At 35.7% G+C, this 21,080-nt stretch overlaps 1 protein-coding gene and 2 long non-coding RNA genes across 3 annotated transcripts in view; 1 reads left to right on the top strand and 2 right to left on the bottom strand.

Moving 5' to 3' along the window:
- LOC109254686 (uncharacterized) overlaps nucleotides 1-563 on the bottom strand; it is a 38,353-nt gene extending 37,790 nt beyond the window's left edge. The window contains exon 1 of the long non-coding RNA XR_002074934.2: nucleotides 420-563. This is a non-coding gene — a long non-coding RNA (uncharacterized LOC109254686). The remainder of the gene's footprint in view (nucleotides 1-419) is intronic.
- Nucleotides 1-21,080, top strand: part of KIAA0825 (KIAA0825 ortholog) — a 385,059-nt gene that overhangs the window by 350,067 nt on the left and 13,912 nt on the right. The window lies entirely within an intron of this gene.
- Nucleotides 4,015-21,080, bottom strand: part of LOC109254688 (uncharacterized) — a 48,160-nt gene continuing 31,094 nt past the window's right edge. The window contains exon 3 of the long non-coding RNA XR_002074936.2: nucleotides 4,015-4,075. This is a non-coding gene — a long non-coding RNA (uncharacterized LOC109254688). The remainder of the gene's footprint in view (nucleotides 4,076-21,080) is intronic.

Here is a 21,080-nt window from a genome sequence, read left to right on the forward strand (position 1 = left end):
CTTGAGCATCTGATTCAGTAGCTACAGGTGAACGTGTGGTGGGCATCCAAAGGCATGTAAAATCAATAGATGAGAAATATTTAATATGTAGTTTCTTTGTAAATTCAGAGAAGCACTTAAATGTAAGTATATATCTCTAAACCAAACTTTATATATTCTTTTGATGTATATCCATCAATAAGTCGTCAGAATCCTCAAGGCTCTGTGTAGCTAATTAAGCATATCCTCAGCCTTAGAAGTATATGTGATATAATTTTAAGTATGTTATAAAGATACTCAGTGTGGTAGATTATTGGAATAATTGCCTCTCCATGAATCACCACTCCAAGCATCCTACACTTTCTCTGAGCTTGGCCAAATGACTTGCTTTGGTCAATGGACATCAGTAAATGTGGTAAGAGCAGAATCTTAATACCTACACTGGGGCTATGGTCTTGGAATCTTGACACCACCATATTGTGAAGAAGACCAGTATGACAGGCCAGACAGAGACCCAGCCCATCCAGTTGAGCTGCCAAGGGCCACATGAGTGAGTCTAGGCAGGACAAACAGAATTTTCTTCAGAGCTGTGAGAAATAATAAATTGTGTTATTTTAATTCACTAAATTTGGGGTGGTTTGTTACATAGAAAACTGATATATCTAGCTGCCAGTTTTCCATTTGGGAATTCCCTTCATTCTGATTTAAATAGATTCCAAAGACTAAATTTACTCTGACCTGTGCATTTAAAGTCTAATACTTTCTAAAGATTATGCAAATGCATATATGTGTGTGTATATATATATATATATATATATATATATATATATATATGTGGATGTGTGTATATATATGTGTGTATACATACACATATATAAGCATTTTATAAAATTAATGTCACTCCTTTTTAATCTAATTTATGTGATAATAGTATAAAATCTATACATAAGCTTCTTAAATATTTACTTATATAAACAGTAGATTTTGTTGACCGTGAAGACGATGAAGCATGTATTTCTTTTGGAGTAAGAACAGAAAACAGGAAAAATATTAATATAAAGACTATGAGGTATATGTTTGTATGAGGGTTAATTTGTTTAAAGGCAGAAAAAAAATAGAGAAACCATAAATGGGATAGCAAGTAGGTTGGCTTTCCAGAATGAGAATGCCTCTAAGAAAATGGTGAAGGAATTTCTTGAGTAGAGAAATTGTGTGTGTCTCAGGCATGCTTACTCTCCAAGTGTCCAGCTTATTGCTGGGCCTTTGTAAATGTCTAATAAATACCCAATAGATGAATAACTACCAAATGAAGCTAAGTATAATAGAAATGAGAGGCAAACATTTCTGAATCCTCATGTTTAAAGTTGAAAACCAAAACTGCATCAAGTTTAGAATACTCACAGAATGGGCCATTACAGTTTTGTAGAACTAAAATTTCTTTAGTTCCCATATTTTAAGAAAAGAATTGAGTTTTGAATGAGTCAAGTCAAATTTAAATTCCAGCTTGGTAACTGGTCAGATGAGTGGCCTGATACAAATTATATAAAGAATCACATTTTCTTTTTAAAATATTTTTTTAATGTTTTATTTATTTTTGAGAGCAAGAGAGACAGAGCACAAGTGGAGAAGGGGCACAGAGAGGGAGACACAGAATCCGAAGCAGGCTCCAGGCTCTGAGCTGTCAGGGCAGAGCCCGACGTGGGCTTGAAATCATAGACCGCGAGATCATGACCTGAGCTGAAGCTGGATGCTTAACCAACTGAGCCATCCAGGAGCCCCTAGAGTCACAGTTTTCTTAACTGTAAAAATGGGAATGATAATATTTATTCTGAATAGTTGTTTTTGGATTAAATGAGATAATATACATGGAAGGCATATCAGCACCAAAGAAGGGTAATCCTTTGCTCTGCTTCCTCCCTTCTTCCTTCTTCCATCCTTAACATCTGTAAAAGCTTTCCAAAGAAGCAAACTCTGGCTGTACTTTTGGTGTAGTCTGAACCTGTGTCAGAAAAAAACAAAACAAGGGGTGCCTGGGTGGCTCAGTCAGTTGAGCATCTGACTTTGGCTCAGGTCATGATCTCACAGTTGGTGAGTTCAAGCTGTCTCTGCTGACACCTCAGAGCCTGCAGCCTGCTTCTGTGTCTCCCTCCCTCTTTGCCCCTTCCCCACTCATGCGTGGTCTCTCTCTCTCTCTCTCGCTCAAAAACAAACAAACATTAAAAAAAAAAAATCAAAACGAAAAAAAAATTGTTTTTTTTTGTGCTCAGGACCTTAACAAAATTTGGGGCAGAGCAGGAGGGACATGAGCTATAAGAAAGGCTGTAACTACTAAGAACTTGTTCTGTATCTTTCTAGAGATACCTGCCTATTTACTCATAGGTACCAGGTACTTCCCTAAGTTCTGATATTGTTGGAATAATTGATCTAGTCCTGCCCTTGTAAAGGAAGGGGACAACACAGTGGGAGAGAAAGACATCTACAAAATAAGTAAAACCAATCTCTCAAGGTATGTAATATTAGAAGTAAATAAACACGTAATTCTGTATTATCATAAAAGAAAAAAATGGGATAACTTGCCTGGGGGAAGCAGAGGAAGAGGCTGGAAACAGAGGTGGATAGAGAAAAGTTTTCTCTGGCTGAAGAGGGGATATTTCAACTTACATCCTGAAAGATCAGTGAACCAGCAGAGTCTGCAGTGAGAGCTGAAGGTCCTCCTAAGGGGTAGGATGGAAGGAGCATAGTGGTAAAAGAGGCTGGATCTGTGAGTAGGATTCAAATCATCAAGGGATTTATAAGTTCTGATAAGGAGTTTAAAGTTTAAACATCATTCTGTCAGCAGTAGTGAGTCACTAAGAGATGCAACTAGGCTTTAGTCTGAGGAGGTGAAGTCAGTTCCCTGCAGCTGGTGTCCAGAAGGCAGAAAGATGAGAAAAGTCAAGTTAGACCTAAACTGGAGACATCATTTGTCCCCTACTAAATATAATCTAAATCAAATGAAAACCTTTAAAAGCTCTTAGGACTTTTCCATCTTTAGCCAGTGTTACACTACAACGTAGAAATGGATGGATCAAGATTGCAACTCTTCCCACTGCATCAAGTTTTTAAAATATGCTGGTTTCCATTCTCCTTACGTTGATGTAGGTTTGTTCTCTTCTAGCTCTCCTCCTGGCTGGATATGCCACAGCATGTCTTACAGAAGTAATACATTAGGTTAATAAAGCAATTATTTAATTGACTTTAATTTCATTGGCATTCCTATTAGCTGAAGGAAAGGGGTTCAATCACTGTTTACATTTGTAAAGCCAATATTATGGTTTAAATTATGGCCTTCGGATGAATTTGAAAATTGAAGCCTGATAATCCTTAAAGCAATATTTACAGAGGACTCTTTGTCTTTGTAAAGAATAACGGGAATGGAAACAAGAGCACATTAAATCAGAGGGGCTTTTAAATATTCATTTTGCAATCAGCTTCACTGGTTTCCAGGCCACTATCTAACTTCATAATTCTCTTTATGGAGAAATAGCAAATCTCCTGCTTTAATTATCCTGTGACGTAGAAATTAGTGCTTTGCATTCTTTTTTCTGATTCTGGAGTACAGGAATTCCAGATATAATGCTTACAAATATTCTTTCTCCAAAGAAATATCTTGAGAGATAATGTTAAAATTACTAATTCAAAAATGCAGACATTTTGGGTAGGTAGCTTCTGACTTAAAATGGGCTCTACCAAACAGTCCCTAATAAAATCTCTTCAAAAAAACTCCAACTCCAAAATCAATCAGTATATTTGTTGTCAGTGGTTTTCCACAAGACGATGAAAACGGTCTAGATATAGAAACCTCTCCTACTTTGAAGATGAATGATCCAAAGAACTCAAATAGTACTTGCGAAAAGAGGCTCCAGCTTAAGGAAAAGTAAAAATCACTCTGAACACACACACACACACACACACACACACACACACACACACACACACACACAAAACGTGTTAATATGCTTAATATAGAGATCACACCAAAATGTTAGAACACTTTCCTGGTATATCCTCGGTAGATGGAAGTCAAACCCTCTGTGGATAATCCTTAGGTTACAATCTGTAAAGACAAAAAAGAGAAACAATGAGATGTAACAAGAGACCAAAGGCCAAAGTGAAAATGGAAGTGGATAACATTTGGGGGTGGGAGGAATGATTTAAATTGGCACTAAAGAAAATCAATATATAGATATATATATATATCATATATATCATATCATATATATCTATATATATATGATATATATAGATATATATACATCAAATATAATGATATTATAAGACTTATTTTCAAGAAAGAGGAAAACAGATTTAAAGCATCCATACAGGAAAAAGGTAAAGCAGATTACCTAAAAAGGGACAAAAATTAGACTGGCCTTAAACTTCAAGCAGCGGTGCCATGAGATGATGGCACATATACAACATTATTTTAGCACATTTTTTTTTTTTTTTGACTTAGAGAAAAGTGGCAAAACCAGTACACAGATTTCCTATATACCTTCACTCAGATACTCCTTATGTTCAATGCCTTACATAACCAAAGAACATTCATCTATACTAAGACATTAACCTTGGGACACTACTATTAACTAAAGTACAGAACTTTTCCAGATTTCACCAGTTTTTCCACTAATGTCCTTTTGTTGTTCCTGGAGCTCATACTGCATTTAGTTGTCATTTCTCCTTTGTCTTCTCCAGTCTGTGGCAGATTCTGAATCTTTGTCTCGGATGGCCTTATAAACTTTTGAAGGTTCATGGTCAGTTCTTTTGTAGACTGTGCTTCAGTTTGGGTTTGTCTGATGCTTTCTTGTGATTAATTTAAGAATGAGCATTATTGGAGGGGCGCCGGGGTGGCTCAGTTGATTAAGCAGTTAAGCATCGGACATCGGCTCAGGTCATGACCTCATGGTTTGTGAACTTGAGCCTCTCATCAGGCTGTCAGTGCAGAGCCTGCTTTGAATCCTCTGTCCCCTTCTTTCTCTCTCTCTCTCTCTCTCAAAAAAAAAAAAAAAAAGCACTAGAAGTGTGCATTACTGGGAAGGAAAGTCATAGAAGGAAAGTCACGTGCCTCTCTCGGTCTATCACATCAGGGATTGAATACTATCAGGATGTCTGACTACTGGTGATATTACTCTTGGTCACTTGATTAATCTGGGGTTTGTTAGGATTCTCTACCAAGGTTACTACTTTTCCTTTATAATTTTTAAATATTTGGGGGAGATGCTTTGATCTAATGCAAATATCCTATTTTTGCATAAACTTTCACCCACTAATTTTAGCATACATTGTGTGGCAGTTATCACTGTGGTATTTTAATAATAATTGCTATTTCCCTCAATCCTTCATATTTATCAAGTGGAATCATTATTTACCACTTCTGCCCCATTTATTCAGTTGTTTATTTATAGTCATATGGAATCATGAATATTTATTTTATTATGGAGTTACCATCCAGTGCTGTTGTATTTATCTTGTTGCTCAAGCTGTTCTGACTTTGGCAACTGGCAACTTTTTCAGGATGGCTTACATTGTGTTTTCCCTGCCACAGCCCTAGAGTCAGGTATTACCCCAAGAGTCCCATTTCTTTCATTAGAGAATGGAATTTAGAAGCCAAGACTTGGGTGCTGGCTTTGCTCATTGTTACTCAGGCACCTTCTAGACCTCTTCAGTGGATGAACCTAGGAAATACAGGTACGGATACTGGCTCATGCATACACACCCATCAGAGTTCATTTCTGTGTCACTTACGTGTACGTTAAAAAGAATAAGTTCATAGTGATATCTCCAATTTTAATCCAACACCATAGGGCTTATTCTAGCCTTCCTCTATTTTTTGTAACTTCTTCCTCTGATAGTAAGAAATCTGAGTCCATTTTCTATAATTTATTTCTTAACTCAAACTCCAGTATATAAGCATAAATGAAAATAACTTTAAAAGCATCTAAGAATACCTTTAAAATCTAAAAAAAAATCTAAAATTTAAAAGAGCAGTTTTAAATTTCCTAATCCATATCTCTCTAAGAAACAAATTACCAACTAGAGAACGATGTGTGTGAACAGGTCTTTTTGTCCTTAGCCTTAAAGTATCCAGTCAAAATGCTGCTTGCCTTCCAGAGTTTCTTTGCTTAGCTTCTTTCTCCCCCATTCCCTTCAGTGTAGTTAATGTGATTCAATTGTGATATAGCTAGATTTCTTTTGTTGCCATCTGCATTCCATATTTGCCCCCACCTCCCAGTAGATCTTGTGGTATTCATACAATAAAATTCACCCTTAGTTGTGTACATTCTGTACATTTTGACAAATGAAGAGTCATGTGCCCATCATTACACTTCCCTACAGAAAATGAGACTTACACTTTATGGATAATGTGTCCTCCCATTCACAATCCTTGGCAACCACAGATATGTTTTCCTCCTTGTACTTTCGCCTTTTTAAGAGTATCATGTAAAATAAAATCACACAATAGGGGAGGCACCTGGGTGGTTCAGTCATTAAGCATCTGACTTCAGCTCAGGTCATGATCTTGGTGCTCCTGAGATAGAGCCCCACATCGGGCTCTGTGCTGATAGCTATAGCCTGCTTGGGATTCTCTGTCTCCCTCTCTCTTTGCTCCTCCCCAACTCATGCTGTCTCTCGCTCTCAAAAATAAATAAACATTAAAAAAAAATCAACACAACCCATAGCCACTGTCTTCTTTAGCATATATAGTCTTTCTTCTTTCACTTAGGAAAATGCATTTAAAATTCACCCAACCTGTTGTATGGACCAACAGTTTTTTCCTTCTTATGGCTGAGTAATAGTCCATTGTATGGAAGGATTTAAGGACACCTCTATAGTTTACAGGTTTGGGCTACTATGAATAAAGCTACCATAAACGTGTTTATAGGGTTTTGTGTAAGTGTAAATTTCCCTTAAATTGCCAAAACACTTCCCAAAGTGGCTGTACAATTCTGTATTCCCAACGGTCTGTGGCATTTTAAGGCAGAAACCTGTAACCTAAGAATTGTATGCCCTCCTAGATATTGTTTATATGTGATGGTAACAGAATTCTCAGTTACTGAGGAAGTTAAAAATTGTAGCACCAAATGCTCCTCTTGAAAAAAAATACTTAAAGTGATACAGACAGAAAGGGGGGCGGGGGGGGGGGGAGAGAGAGAGAGAGAGATCATAATTAAATAATTAAGAACTTAGGGGAAAAAATTCCTAATAAACAACATCTTAAGGGAAACAATGAAGTATACTTTCTTCTCATAAAAAAAAGGGTATCTAGAAAGAGCACATCATGTAATACTAATTATATAAACTGAGCTCATTAAAATCAAGGAGGGATGGAATTCCCAATGTTGTTATTCAACATTATTCTAGAATTTCTGGCTGGTGCAACAACACACAAATCAATTAATGGAATAACTACTGGAGGGGGAAAGGGAAAAGTCATTAGTAACTGCAGAGAATATTTCTTAGAAAGTTCAAAAATGCCACATAAAATCCTTTTAAACAGAAATCTGTAAGGCTGTTAAATACAAAAAAATATCAAAAAATATCAATATACCAATAAGAAACAGTAGAGATAGTAGAAAAAATTCTCTGAATAATACTAACATATGTACCATAAAATCTCTAGGAAAAACCCTAATAAAAATATGCAGGATCCATATAGAAAAACTATAAAAATTATTAAAGAACCTGAATATTGACTTTTGTAGTACTGCCACTCATTCATTTTATTTGATTACTTGTCCAAAATTTCTCTTTGCGACAGATATAACATCCATAAAGGAAGGGGCAATAATTACCATATTCACTGTTATCTCCTGCACCTAATATATTGCCTGACTCATAGTAGACAGTCCAAAAGTATTTATTTCTATATACCAATATTTTGTTCAGTAATCTGTTTTAGAAAATTTGTATAGCTTCTAAGACACATTCACTAAGTAGCTGAGTCATTTTTGAAAGGAGACTAGACTCGTTATTTACCATTGCCTAGCAAATTATAATACCAACCCATTTGACCACAGACAGCATCATGGCTTGAAGCATAGGCACCCATAGCCCTGCATTAGTATCTTTCTGCACTTTCTCTCTGTGATATTAACAGATTCCACAACACAACACCAAGAATTTCAAAGCTTAAGGGAATTTAGGGGATTTTAGAAAAGGCTCTTCTCTATAAAAAGGTTGGCTGTACTTCATGAAATCGATTTTCAGATCCCACAGGCAATGCTAGGTCAGTAGCAAATGAATGGGAATGGAATTCTAATTATTAAACATTTGAGCTATTAAAAAAGAGAAAAACCCAGAAAAGAAAACCAGAAAAGATTTTAGGAACAGGTTAAAGTGAAATATTTCACACTATGCAATTTGAGCCTTTTATCTGGAATCTCTTCTCCTTGTGTATAATATAGAATTTAGATTAATGATTCACAGTATTTTATTGCTTGACAGCTTAATTTCATTTCATAATTAGGTTGACACTTTTCTCATAATATTTGATTGCTAACATTTTCCTATATTTTAAAAATAATATATGGTATTATAAAATTGTTTAAAGTTGGCTGAATAGCTAAACCACAGGTGAAGATATAGTATTTTCTTGATTATCCTTATCATTTTCCAGTGTTTTATTATCTATGGGTGTGTATTTGTATTTTTATGTGTTTGCTGGGGGTGAAGATACTGTCTAGTAATTTCCCTGTTGTGCTTTTAAATAGGGACTTCCTATGAACACTAATAATGGTAATGTCATAGTTATTTACTGAGAAAACTAATCTGGATTCTATGGAGGTGTGTTGAAGTTTTGTGAAAATGAAATTAGAGATGCAGCATATCTCAGCAGTAATGAATCTGTTTATGTTGTACAAAGCACGGTTAGGTTGAGAAAAAGCAATTTTTCAAATGCAGTGCTTTTTGGTGGTCAAGTGTTTATCCCACTGGATCATTAATGTACTCCATTCCCAAGGTATTCTTCCAGAAGAGTTCATTTTCTAGCTAATGTTAAAGAAGAACTGGCCTATGACAAGCATTTTACATTTTTTAAATGATAATCCTGAATTGTTAAGTAAGATCCTCTTGAGTAGACCCCATCACCTATAAATGAAAGGGCTGGCAAAGACCTTGTTTTTAATAGCTTAATTTACAACAAAATTAGGCATGTTAAAACATCATTAGACATTATTGATTCTACTGCATATTGTTGGATCAATGATGGATTTTGATAGTAAATAAAATTTAATAAATTTTATGGGGAAATGAGAATTGTAATATAGTAGCAGGAACTCATTACAATGGGTTCATCAGTGAAGATGGCTTCTGAATGTCAACTGCCTATAACTGAATTTGACTAACTGCATTTTGGCCAAATTCATAGGTTATGGCAAGTAGAATAGCTGAGCAAGATAGAAAAAATTTGAATGATTTTGTTTACTAAATATCTCAATTTCCTAGCTGATTTTATTTTTTAATGCTTCCTAACTATTTCCTTAGGGAAAAAAAATCAACCTAAAATTTAAAAAAAAATTTAATGTTTACTTATTTTTGAGAGGCAGAGAACAAGACAGAGTGCAAGCAGGGGAGGGGCAGAGAGAGAGGGAGACACAGAATGTGGAGCAGGCTCCAGGCTCTGAGCTGTCAGCACAGAGCCTAATGCAGGGCTCTGTTAAGTACAGAAGAAATTTGTTTAACTTGGTCGATAAATGGGTTCTGTTGGGAAGTTAATTTTAGTATTAGTCAACTCATACACTTGACGTTAGAATTTAAATTAGGGAGATAAAGTCAGAAAAGAGGAATAAGGGGCAGTTCTGTAGGGCTATGAAGGTGAGGAAGAAGGTTGTCCAAAGTAGTAAGGCCTTCTTTCAGGACATTTGGTAGTTGTACTGGCTTATTCACCAGGCAGTCTAGAAAGAGGTAACACGGTACTTGACTTATTACTCTAGTGCAAAAAAGCTCTGGAAATGTCAGGCAGAATTTTCTGTATGTGGTGGTAACTGTGGTGCACCCACTGCAATAGTAAAGTATTATTAGATATAATCACACCTTAAGCTGTGATGACACATGTTAAAATGACTATAAGCAGTTGAAAGGGAGTAAGAGTCACAGATAGTTATCTGGAAGCAATGAGACAAGGATGTTTGGAGAAATAACCTGTTCTCTGGAGAATGATATGATTTTAGGGTATGAGAGATAATGGGTGAGATAATTGGGAAGACAGAATAAAGGGCCAGTTTCTAGTTAAATTAACAGCATATATCTGATTTTACTCAGGGAAAATAGCAATGATATGTGTTGGACCACCATTTAGTGCAGGCAGCTCTGCTGAAAGATGCCTCCCTCATAAACAAGGGCTAGAAACATGGCATAGATTTTTGGAGCAAGACTTTTTTGGCTATCTATCAAGATAAATACCATACCAGTGATATGTTCATCCACAAAATGGTAATGAAATAGGAAGAGGGCATCCAGGGTGATAGCTGTGGGAGTTAGTCAGTGCATAAATTCTGCTTAGCAAGGAAGATGTTTAAATTTGAAAAATATCCATAAGTATTAAAGGGTATTCATGCTGTCTTTCTATTATGACACTCATTGGACTAAAAGATAAATCAAAGGAAATGAACTGATAGGGTTGGTAATTGGATGTAATAAGAAGAAACCTGAATAAATGAGCAAAGGACAGACTTTTTGCAATTTATTTATAAGGATTATAGTTTTTGGATGTTTGACCTCTTAAGGCAGGGTGGGTTTTTTTTTTTGTTTTGTTTTGTTTTTTTTTGGTAAGCAATACTCACATCTGAAATAGTATCACGTACATTTTTAGCTAGTACTCAAACAAGTTCCATATTCTATACAAATGGGAGAAATGCAATTCATAATTGACAAGGTATGAATTTTTTATACTTTAAGCCATGGGGCTGCCACATCAACAAATGTAATTCCTTAGCAAATATGTCTTATGTTTATATTTATGAAATGTACACAATTGACACAGAACCCAAAAGGGAATAACTAAGCATTATATATATATATATATATATATGTATATATATGTGTGTGTGTGTGTGTGTGTATATAAATATATATATTTATATATATATATAAAATACATACATATGTACGTATTACAAACTTCATTCTGGGAAACATTTATTAAATTAGAAACAAGGAAGGAATGCAAGCAAAATGTGCTTAGAGTTTCAATTTACCTTAGACTTAGTGTTACTTTTATGCATTTTGCCAAAGCTTGCATCCACATTGAAGTGTTGGCCTTGTTTTGTCTTTTTTTTTTTTTTTATGTAGAGAGAACGATTTTCAAAAGTTCAAATGATAAATTATTAAAATTCATCTATGGGAGTCCCACACTGCAGTGGTGATTTCTTGTTAAATATCCTAAGGTGAAACAGCACGAAGAGATCAAGCCAAGAATCTTGGAAAGAATGACCAAGTCTAGACGCATGATGTACTCCATATTTTGTGAGCTATTAAAGAGGGCACCATAGTTTACTGAAGGGCCATGAGACGAAAAATATTACTGAAATAACTTTGATATCCACTTTAATATAAATTCTATGAGGGCAAAGATCTTGCTTGCCTGCCTCTTAACCTCCTTGATGCCAGCATGAAGTTAAAGGAAGCAGTATTTCTTATTAGTTCCTCAGGGATGAGGAAAGGAAGTGAGGAAGCGATGCCATCATCCTCAAGGAGATGAGGCAATGGGAGTTATTTTGAGATGCTCCTACTTTGCCATGACTGTGAAAATGATGGCACCTCAACTCAAAAGGATCTGCCATGTTCTCAAATCACTTCTCCCAATCCTGGCCTGGCATGGGGAGTAGAGAGAGAGAGAGAGAGAGAGAGAGACCCTCATCGATTAATTTTTTTAAATACACAGAGTGGATATAAAATGTTGTTAAACTGGGAGCTCCACGAGAGCAGCTAACATTTACTGTTATAGGAGACAAGACACAGAGACAGACCTAGGTTGCGGTACATGTACCTTATCGGGTAAGAGCACTAGTGGAGTCAGCTGCTTGGGTTAGAATATTGGCTCCATCACTATCCAGTTGTGTGACTTGGGTAACTCTTAGTCTGTGGCAATAATAGTTAACTTACCTCATAAAGTTGCTGTGAGAGCTAAATGAATTAATATATGCAAAGTACTGAGAATACTGCCTAGCATATTGAAATTGCTAAATAAGTAATAGCTATTATTATTATAGGCTCCATACCCCCACAGTACCAGCACATAGTAGGCATTTGGTAAATAGTTTGATTACTGAATGAATGAAAGGAAAAGAACTTTGAAACCTGTATGAATAAGAACATACAGTCAGTGACTCAATGAAGAGTAATGGCATTAATAATGTAGAGCTCTCATTTTCTCCTGGATTCTACAACAGTTCTAATCTTTCTAAATTCTTAGCCAATTTCAAGCAAAATATAAACTAGGTCCATATTTCAAATCCTTTTATAAATATGATGTTACTACTAATTTGAATAACAAAGGTTGCAAACAGGATCTTTCGCTGATAGACCATGTGTTTCTAAACAGAGTTTTCATTCAGATCATTATACCCAGAAGTGGTTCGTGCAGTGCTGATCCTTGTGTTGTCATCAGCTTTACACAAGCTAGTAAAAATGCACTCAATTTCTGCAAATATTGGGGTTGTAAATATGTAATTCTTTCCTTGATGAAGAGGATTTTTTTAAACATAATTTTTAGACCAAGAATAGTATTGCTTAATATAACTTAAGTACCTTTTAACATAGCAGTTTCATAAATGCAGTAGACGCTAAATGTCTCTAGAACACAGTCTGTGAATATTTTCAGGTGTGTCAAATTTAACTAAAAAAAAAAAGACCTTTTTCTTTTGATTCATTAAATTATACATTACTCTAAGAAAAATCAGCAATGCACTCTGGCAATATATAGTATTCCTGACACTTCTCTTAACAGAGGGCATTTCTTCTACATCAGCACTAAATGCTACGCAAATAGCGTGACCTTGGCCTTTTATCTAAACTCTTATAATTAAAAAAAAAAATCCATGGGTGGAAATGAAGTCTCTATGGAGATATGGATGATTTACTGGTTACGGAAAAGTTCAGCTTCCATAACTACTGATGGCTGTGCTTCCGTTTATGTTTTCCCTAGGCCATAACTATTTAAAATGTTACTGTTAGCATTCTTAGTTGTCCCATTTGTTGGTATATAACTCTCCTACTTAAATATATAGCACAAATCATATTAATTAAAATAAATTGCTCGGACAGTTAAGTTGTGTTGCAGATTGCCTCTGAAGGCTATAAATTCAAATTAAGGGTTTTGCTGCTTGTTCTTGATCTTGGAAAGACTCCTTTCACCGCATTAGTAGTAGTACAAGAAATCAACCACCTTACAAAAAGAACATTCATTTGAATTCTCAGAGAAATAGCTGGATAAACTGCATCTATAGCTAGTTATCTTAATCATACAACCAATTCTTGGCTGAAGCAAGCCACCAAACTGTTAATTCATGATGGCAAGCACTGATATGTAATAGTATTGAGTATGGATTTTCATAGCTATAACTGTGTTTCTACATATTTAAAATATATATTTTAACATAATTCTTTTTCTATATATATATTTCTATTTCTATTTTATATATTATGTATGTAACATTTGGTTTCAGGGGTTCTAAGTGGCATACTGTATTAACAATGATATAATTTTGGTAAAGATAAACAATCATTTCCTGGGCATTAAAGTATCAAATTAGGTCAGAATAATTTGTAGGGAGTTGAAATAACTTCATTTGCTTATTTTAAGAAAGGCCTATGTTCTATAATTTCTAAATGCAAAGATGTAACTGCCATTTATAGTATTGTATAAAAACTGGATGTCCTGTACAGTTCATGGAAACCTCTATAAAAATAAAAATAAAATCTCAATCTCTGTTAAAATTTGAATTTATTCAATAGTACAAATAAATGATATTCCTAGCTTTTTAAAAACATATTTTATGTATGAGTTTCCTTAATGCTTTCCCTTTTCCTAATGAATTCTCCCCAAACTAGCACACCTTAATTTGAGGTAATGACTAAATTAAATTAGAAATAAGTTTGTAAAGCTCTCTCTGCTCCCTATCAAAATAAGATTTTTGCCATCCATTGTTCCCCAATGCCCCCACTGAAAATGGTATAAGGCCTTGTAAATCTCATGTAAGATCCCTATTATTTAACTACTTAGAGATTCAATATAAAGTTGAGAGAGAAGCAAAACTTTTAAAGCATTAAACATTACAACCTACAAGGAAATTTTAACCTATTCTATTTCAGAGAAGATAAAGGTAAGCAATAAATCAATTTTCTAAGTTGACATGAAAAGGATAACATTGATTTCTCTATCTTCACTAAATGTATGCTAAAGGAGATGAACTAAAACTGAATATACATTTCTTAAAAGTCAGGTTTTAAAATACTAGACCACAGTAGTTGGAGATTTGCATCATCTGGAAAACATATCAGAAACAGCGTAGGCCTCATTTATTAAGTATACTATTTTAAGGACCTGCCTGCAAAGGGAAAGAACAACTTTCTAATCCTGTGGTTTAATTTGGATAAAAAGAGTGCCATTCATATTTAAGTTGATTACATTCAAACCTAATTTTCTGGTTTATAATAGATTTCCCAGAACTATTCATAAGTCAGTATACTCATGAAGTTATGTGTCCCCTCCCTAAAGTTTGTCCTTTGGGACTAAGTGCTGTTCAGAATCACCTTCCTACAGAAGTGTTTTTAAAGGAAGACATCACAGTCTGTAGTTTCCAAATTTACCACAGAATTGGATAATGACTTTATGCAAAAAAGAATCAACACACTTTCTGTTATTGATGTTGTTATCTTCCAATGAATAAGAAAGGACACAAGTTATTCCCCAAGGGTACCTCAGACTGCTTCACGAGACAAGGAAGAAATGCCTGAATTATGCGTTTCCCATGAACAATTGCTAAAATAAAGCCTAAGGAAATGGTCCAAGTGCATTATATTACCACTAACATTTCATTCCTAAAGTGAAATATTCTATAAAATCTTTACCGGATTTTGAATATGGATTTAGAATAGCCATTCACTCTAGCCCATATGATGAACTCTCTTGTTCTGAATAAGCTCCCTGCGGACAAAACCATATACAGCTGCTCTCACTTCGGTATTACCTAGCATAATGGTTTGAAGTTAGGAGGCTCTCAATATTTGCTGGATAAATGGCAAATTAATTATATACAGTAAAACAGTTCTACAGTGTGTCTCACTGTGATAGATATCAAATAAGCAACAAACCAAGGCAGATCTCGTAAAACAGGCTACATGTACTAAAGGCCCATAAAGTAACTTACAAGGTCCTTTAATTTCACTTTTACAACAGTCTTAGGTAGGGATCCACTGTAATTAGTTTCCTAATTGTTTCCATTCATTAAGACAGAGTTTCACAGGGTTTTTGCTAATTTGGGCCAGTCTTCTATTTCTTCTCTGTCTGTAGCACCATATCCTAAGAACAAAGCTTGTTTTAAAACTTTTTATGTTGGTCAAAAACACTGTTAACCAAATAACATGAAGTTACTCAATGTCTTGTTTTCCTCATACTACCATCTCATTCTTAGAAAAGGATATGGAAAGGTTAGTAAGTGAATGAACTTACAGCATTTGTTGTCTTTTGGCATGATCATTGAATTTAAGACCTCAAGAATCAGCTAGTGATGTAGGAACTAAGGATGAGGAGACTAATTTAAAGGCTCAAAGAGCCCTTATTTTTATCATTCATACACATAACAATTTAACAACACTTGTTTGAAATACTGACTACTATTCATTGTGATACTGGTGGTTAAAGGTAATTATTTATTCAATCCACCTAGGAATAACAGAACACCTAAGCTTCTAATATGTATCAATTAAGAGATATTTTGTGAGTGCTTAAAGTTGAAACATGTTTTTTGAAATAAAATATGTGGAATAAGGGCTATAAGTCTTTGTCAAAGAAAAGCAAGTATAGATAAAAAGAGACATGTGAAAAATTAAAACGTAATGTAATCATAAAATAACAGATCCAAAAGGTAACAGAAGAATTGTAACAAAGCAGTATGTGGTTAACAGACCAGAATAGTGTTCACATTAGGTACATAAAGACTCAAAGGAGAAGGACAATCACATCAGGGTTGGGTAGTTGGGAAGGATGTTATGAAAGAGGTAGGATGTGGACTAGGTCTGAAAAATGAGCAGGTTTAGGGTATATGGAAAGGCATTTTAGGTGAGTGGTACAGTAAAAGTAGACAGCAAACATGGGAAAACATAAGGTAGAAGCAGCAAGATACCGTTTTCTCCCTGAGGAGAGATGATGGCTAAACAGTACTACCACCAAGCTACAACAGTAAGACTTGAAACTCTCTAGGCCAGGCCGTCACTGCAGGTTTGGTATAGCCATGGTGCGAGGCATGGGCTCTGAATATCTGGAGAATATTGCACTGTTCAGGCAACAAAATCCTAAGCACAGATGATTCTGCACACATTTCCAATATATGGAGGCTGTTTTTCCCACATCACCAAGCAATTCTATGTACCAGGTAGGTGTCCTACAATTAATCTTAATTCTGAGACTATTTACCTAGAGAGGGCAGTAGATCTTACAGGTTAAGGCCTCATTCCCACAAGACTGGCTTCTACTGTCTCCATTTCAGATGTCAATCACCAGTGCAGGTTGTCACCTGTACTTCCGACTGACAGTGCTATAGAATGGAATTTCCATTGAACCCCTCCTTAGATGTGAGTAATTTGCTACAGTAGCTCACAGAACTCAGAAATATATTTTACTTACTAGATTACCATTTTATTATAAATGGATATAACTCAGGAACAGCCAGATGTAAGAGATGCGCAGGGCAAGGCATGAGGAAGGGCACAGAGGTGCCATGTTCTCTCCCAGCATGCCACTCTGCCCAAATTTCCATGTGCTCACCATCCCAGACATTCTCTGAACCCTGTCCTTTTGGGTTTTTATGGAGGTTTTATTACATAGGCATGATTGACTAAATCACTGGCCATTGGAGATTGAACTCAGTCTCCAGCCCCTTGCCCTCTCTGGAGACTGGGAGTAGTAATGGAAATCCCAAGTGTCTAAATGACAGGGTTGGCTCCTTTACTAACCAGCCCCCAATATTATGTGTTTTTCAAAAGTAACCTCATTAACATAACAAAAGACACCTTTACAGTTCTCATCACAGGAAATTCCAAACTGGTATGGTGACCAAATACATATTTCTTATTAGAAATCACATTATCACAGCACCTGAACTGTGGACTGATGGCAGGGAGATGAATGTTGGAGTGACTGCAGAATAAATTATCCTTTAATGGTGACTGACTGTGTAGACAAGATGCGAGTATAGGCACACAGTACTTTTTGAAGTCAGACCCTGCTTTACAGTATGATGGTAATGGTTAGCTTGAATAATTAAAAATATACATTAGAATAAATATGAATTATGAATATAATTGAAGATGGAGTGAAAGCGACCACCACCAAGTTGAATCCAGAAAGCTTGAAGATTCAGTACCTTTAAATTTAAAACCTAATTCAGTACCTTTAAAAACATTAAATTATGTTTTTAAAGGTACTGAATTATAGTTTGGAACACAGATGAATTACAGATAAGGAGACAAGAGCTGAATATGTGGGAGTAGATGTGGGGTTTTCCATGGGAGGAAGACTCCTTTTCAGTGCAGAAGGTCCAGCATGAATCTGGGGGAACGCCCACATTTATAGGACAATAGGAGAAAGAAAACAGACCTCTTTTTCCCTCTGATTTGAACCTCCCTTTGAAGTCAGTCTGCACTATGTTGTGCAGAAGAGAAAAGAGAAGGACAAAACAGTTTGTTCAATGAGAATAAAATCCAATATGACTTTACTTTTTACTGTTCAGCTACCGACTGGTAGGACAATTTGAAATCATTAATTTGGCCAGATGGTTAATGTTGTTTAACAGTACAATTAACTAATAAATAATTGTAAAGCAATTTGTAAATATAAAGTACTACATAAATGTTTACTAATAACATTAAATCAGGAGGCTTATTTCAACTTACATTTTTATATCCAAATATTTTGTTAGCATTTCAGGAGAAATGCCAATAATATGATCAAATGCCATTATTATGCACTGTATTTGAAAGATACAACAAAGGGTTTACAGGAAAACAAAAATAGCCATGGCCATGCTAGGCTGAATGAGTGAACTAGCATTGAAACGCCTCCCTCATGAAAGACAGGAGGGAACAACATAATCACAGAAATGTGTACATGAAAACTGAGTCAAACCACTGTAATACTAACCAACTTCATTTTATCCATGTACTTAGAAGAAAGAGAATTTACCTGATAAAACAGTATAAAGGCCCAGGGCAGAAAGAACATCAAGGCAAGAGCTCTGGGGAAGCCCCTTGAGAGAAGTAGTCTCATAAAATAATACCACCACTTTATGAATTCAGAGTTCACCTACTCTTTACAATAATGCACTAAGAGCAATACCTATCAAAATAACACTAGCATTGTTCACAAAGCTAGAATAAACAATCCTAAAATTTGTATGGAACCAAAAAAGACCCTGAATAGCCAAAGCAATTTTGAAAAAGAAAAACACAAAAATGAACTACTGGGACCTCATCAAAATAAAAAGCTTCTGCACAGCAAAGGAAACCATCAGGAAAACTAAAAGGCAACTGACACAATGAGAGAAGATATATGCAAATGACATATCAGATAAAGGGTTAGTATTCAAAATCTATAAAGACCTTATCAAACTCAACACCCAAAAAACAAATAATCCAGTGAAGAAATGGGCAGAAGACATGAATAGACACTTCTCCAAAGAAGACATCCAGATGGCAAACCGACACATGAAAAAATGCTCACCATCACTCAGCATCAGGGAAATACAAATCAAAACCACAATGAGATACCACCTCACACCTGTCAGAATGGCGAATATTAACAACTCAGGCAACAACAGATGTTGGCGAGGATGCAGAAAAAGAGGATCTCTTTTTGCATTTGGTGGGAATGCAAACTGGTGCACCACTCTGGAAAACAGTATGGAATTTCCTCAAAAAATTAAAAATAGAACTACCCTACGACCCAGCAATTGCACTACAGGTATGTATCCAAGGGATACAGCTATGCTGTTTCAAAGGGGCACATGGACCCCAATGTTTATAGCAGCACTATCAATAATAGCCAAGGTAAGGAAAGAGCCCAAATGTCCCTTGATGGATGTATGGATAAAGAAGATGTGGTATATATATACAACGGAGTATTACTTGGCAATCAAAAAGAATGAAATCTTGCCATTTACAACTACGTGGATGGAACTAGAGGGTATTATCCTAAGTGAAATTAGTCAGAGAAAGATAAATATCATATTACTTCACTCATATGAGGACTTTAAGGCACAGAACAGATGAACATAAGGGGAGGGAAGCAAAAATATTCAAAAACAGGGAGGGGGACAAAACATAAGAGACTCTTAAATATGGAAAACAAACAAGAGGGTTACTGGAGGGTTGTGGGAAGGGGGATGGGATAAATGGGTAAGGGGCATGAAGGAATTTACTTCTGAAATCATTGTTGCACTATATGCTAACTTGGATGTAAATTAAAAAATAAAAAAATAATAATGCACTAAGTTACAAACCATTATCATCCTCTATTTTGCATATAAGAAAACTGAGGCACAGAGAGATTAAGAAGTTTGCCCAATGCCACACAACTAGTAAAAGGTAGAGTTGGGACTCAAACCTACACAGTATGGCTATAGTATCCACTGAGAGGAATCTAGGAATGGTTTTAATTCCCTGTTAAAATGAGACAGGAAGAGCTGGTATGCTTCTTCCTCATTTTTCTTGACTCAAACCAAGGACAGGATGTGAAGCTCCAACAATCATTTTGGAACCATAGGGTGAAGGGCAAGAGAACCACAAAGACATGAGCCCTGCTGTTACAAGCTTTTTAACCCATTCTGGTAGTCACCTACCTCTGGATTTCTTGTTATGTGAGAAAAATACCCCTCTATTGCTTAAGACATCATAATTAGGACTTCAGCTGTTTGCAACTTTAAACAATATGCCACATAATGATAACAATAATCACTGTTTGAGTGTCTGCTCTGAAGCATATACTATTTTATGTGTACTGAGTCCTATCATCCTGACTGCAACTCCAAGTAGCAGACACTGTTCTTACTCTCACTTTATTGATAAAGAACTGAGGCACAGTTTATCTGGCTTGTTCATAGTCACACAGTGTGTAAGGGATTCAAATCCAGTACCTGGCTTCTAAACTTCCACTCTTTGGTAAAGAGTTTTCTAAACTGTGAAACACTAAAACGATTTGAATTAAAATCACAAGATAGGCATGTTTCAACATTATTTTGGAGATTCTAGGGCACATGTTTCTCAGCAGAGATGTTATTGACATTTTGAGAAGACAAAATATTGTTTGGGATTGCTGTATATAAAGATGTTTACCATCTCTGTTTCATGGGTTGGGGAAACACTCTCTAGATAGCATCACCCAAAAATGCTCTCCACATTTCCCCATAGGGAGGCAGCACCACCCCAATTAGAATGACTTTTCTGTAAAAGCCCAAATAGTAAGTATTTAGGCTTCCTGGGACAAACTTAGTTGGTCTCAGTCATAACTACTAAATTCTGACATAGACTTAAATCATTCATAGGCAATACATAAACTAATGGACATGGCTGTGCACCTAACTATTCTGACCCCATTTTATACATGGGAACCCTGATGCACAGAGTTAAGAAATTTGCCTTAAGTAATTTAATTAGTAAGTGGTTGTGTGGATTCAACCCAAAGGCAGAGTGATTCCAGAGCCTGTGCTCTTACTCAGGATACAGCTGAGTTCATCGATTTTAGATGTATTTCTTCTAGGAGAAGCCATAGTAAATGCCTCAGAGTACTTCTCACACTCTAGATTCTTGCCCTCTTCCTCTGTCTAGTGTTGGTCACTCTTTCCTATAGT

This window comes from Panthera pardus, unplaced genomic scaffold (genome assembly GCF_024362965.1).
Source record: "Panthera pardus isolate Hobbes unplaced genomic scaffold, ASM2436296v1 HiC_scaffold_2, whole genome shotgun sequence".
Classification (NCBI taxonomy): domain Eukaryota; kingdom Metazoa; phylum Chordata; class Mammalia; order Carnivora; family Felidae; genus Panthera; species Panthera pardus.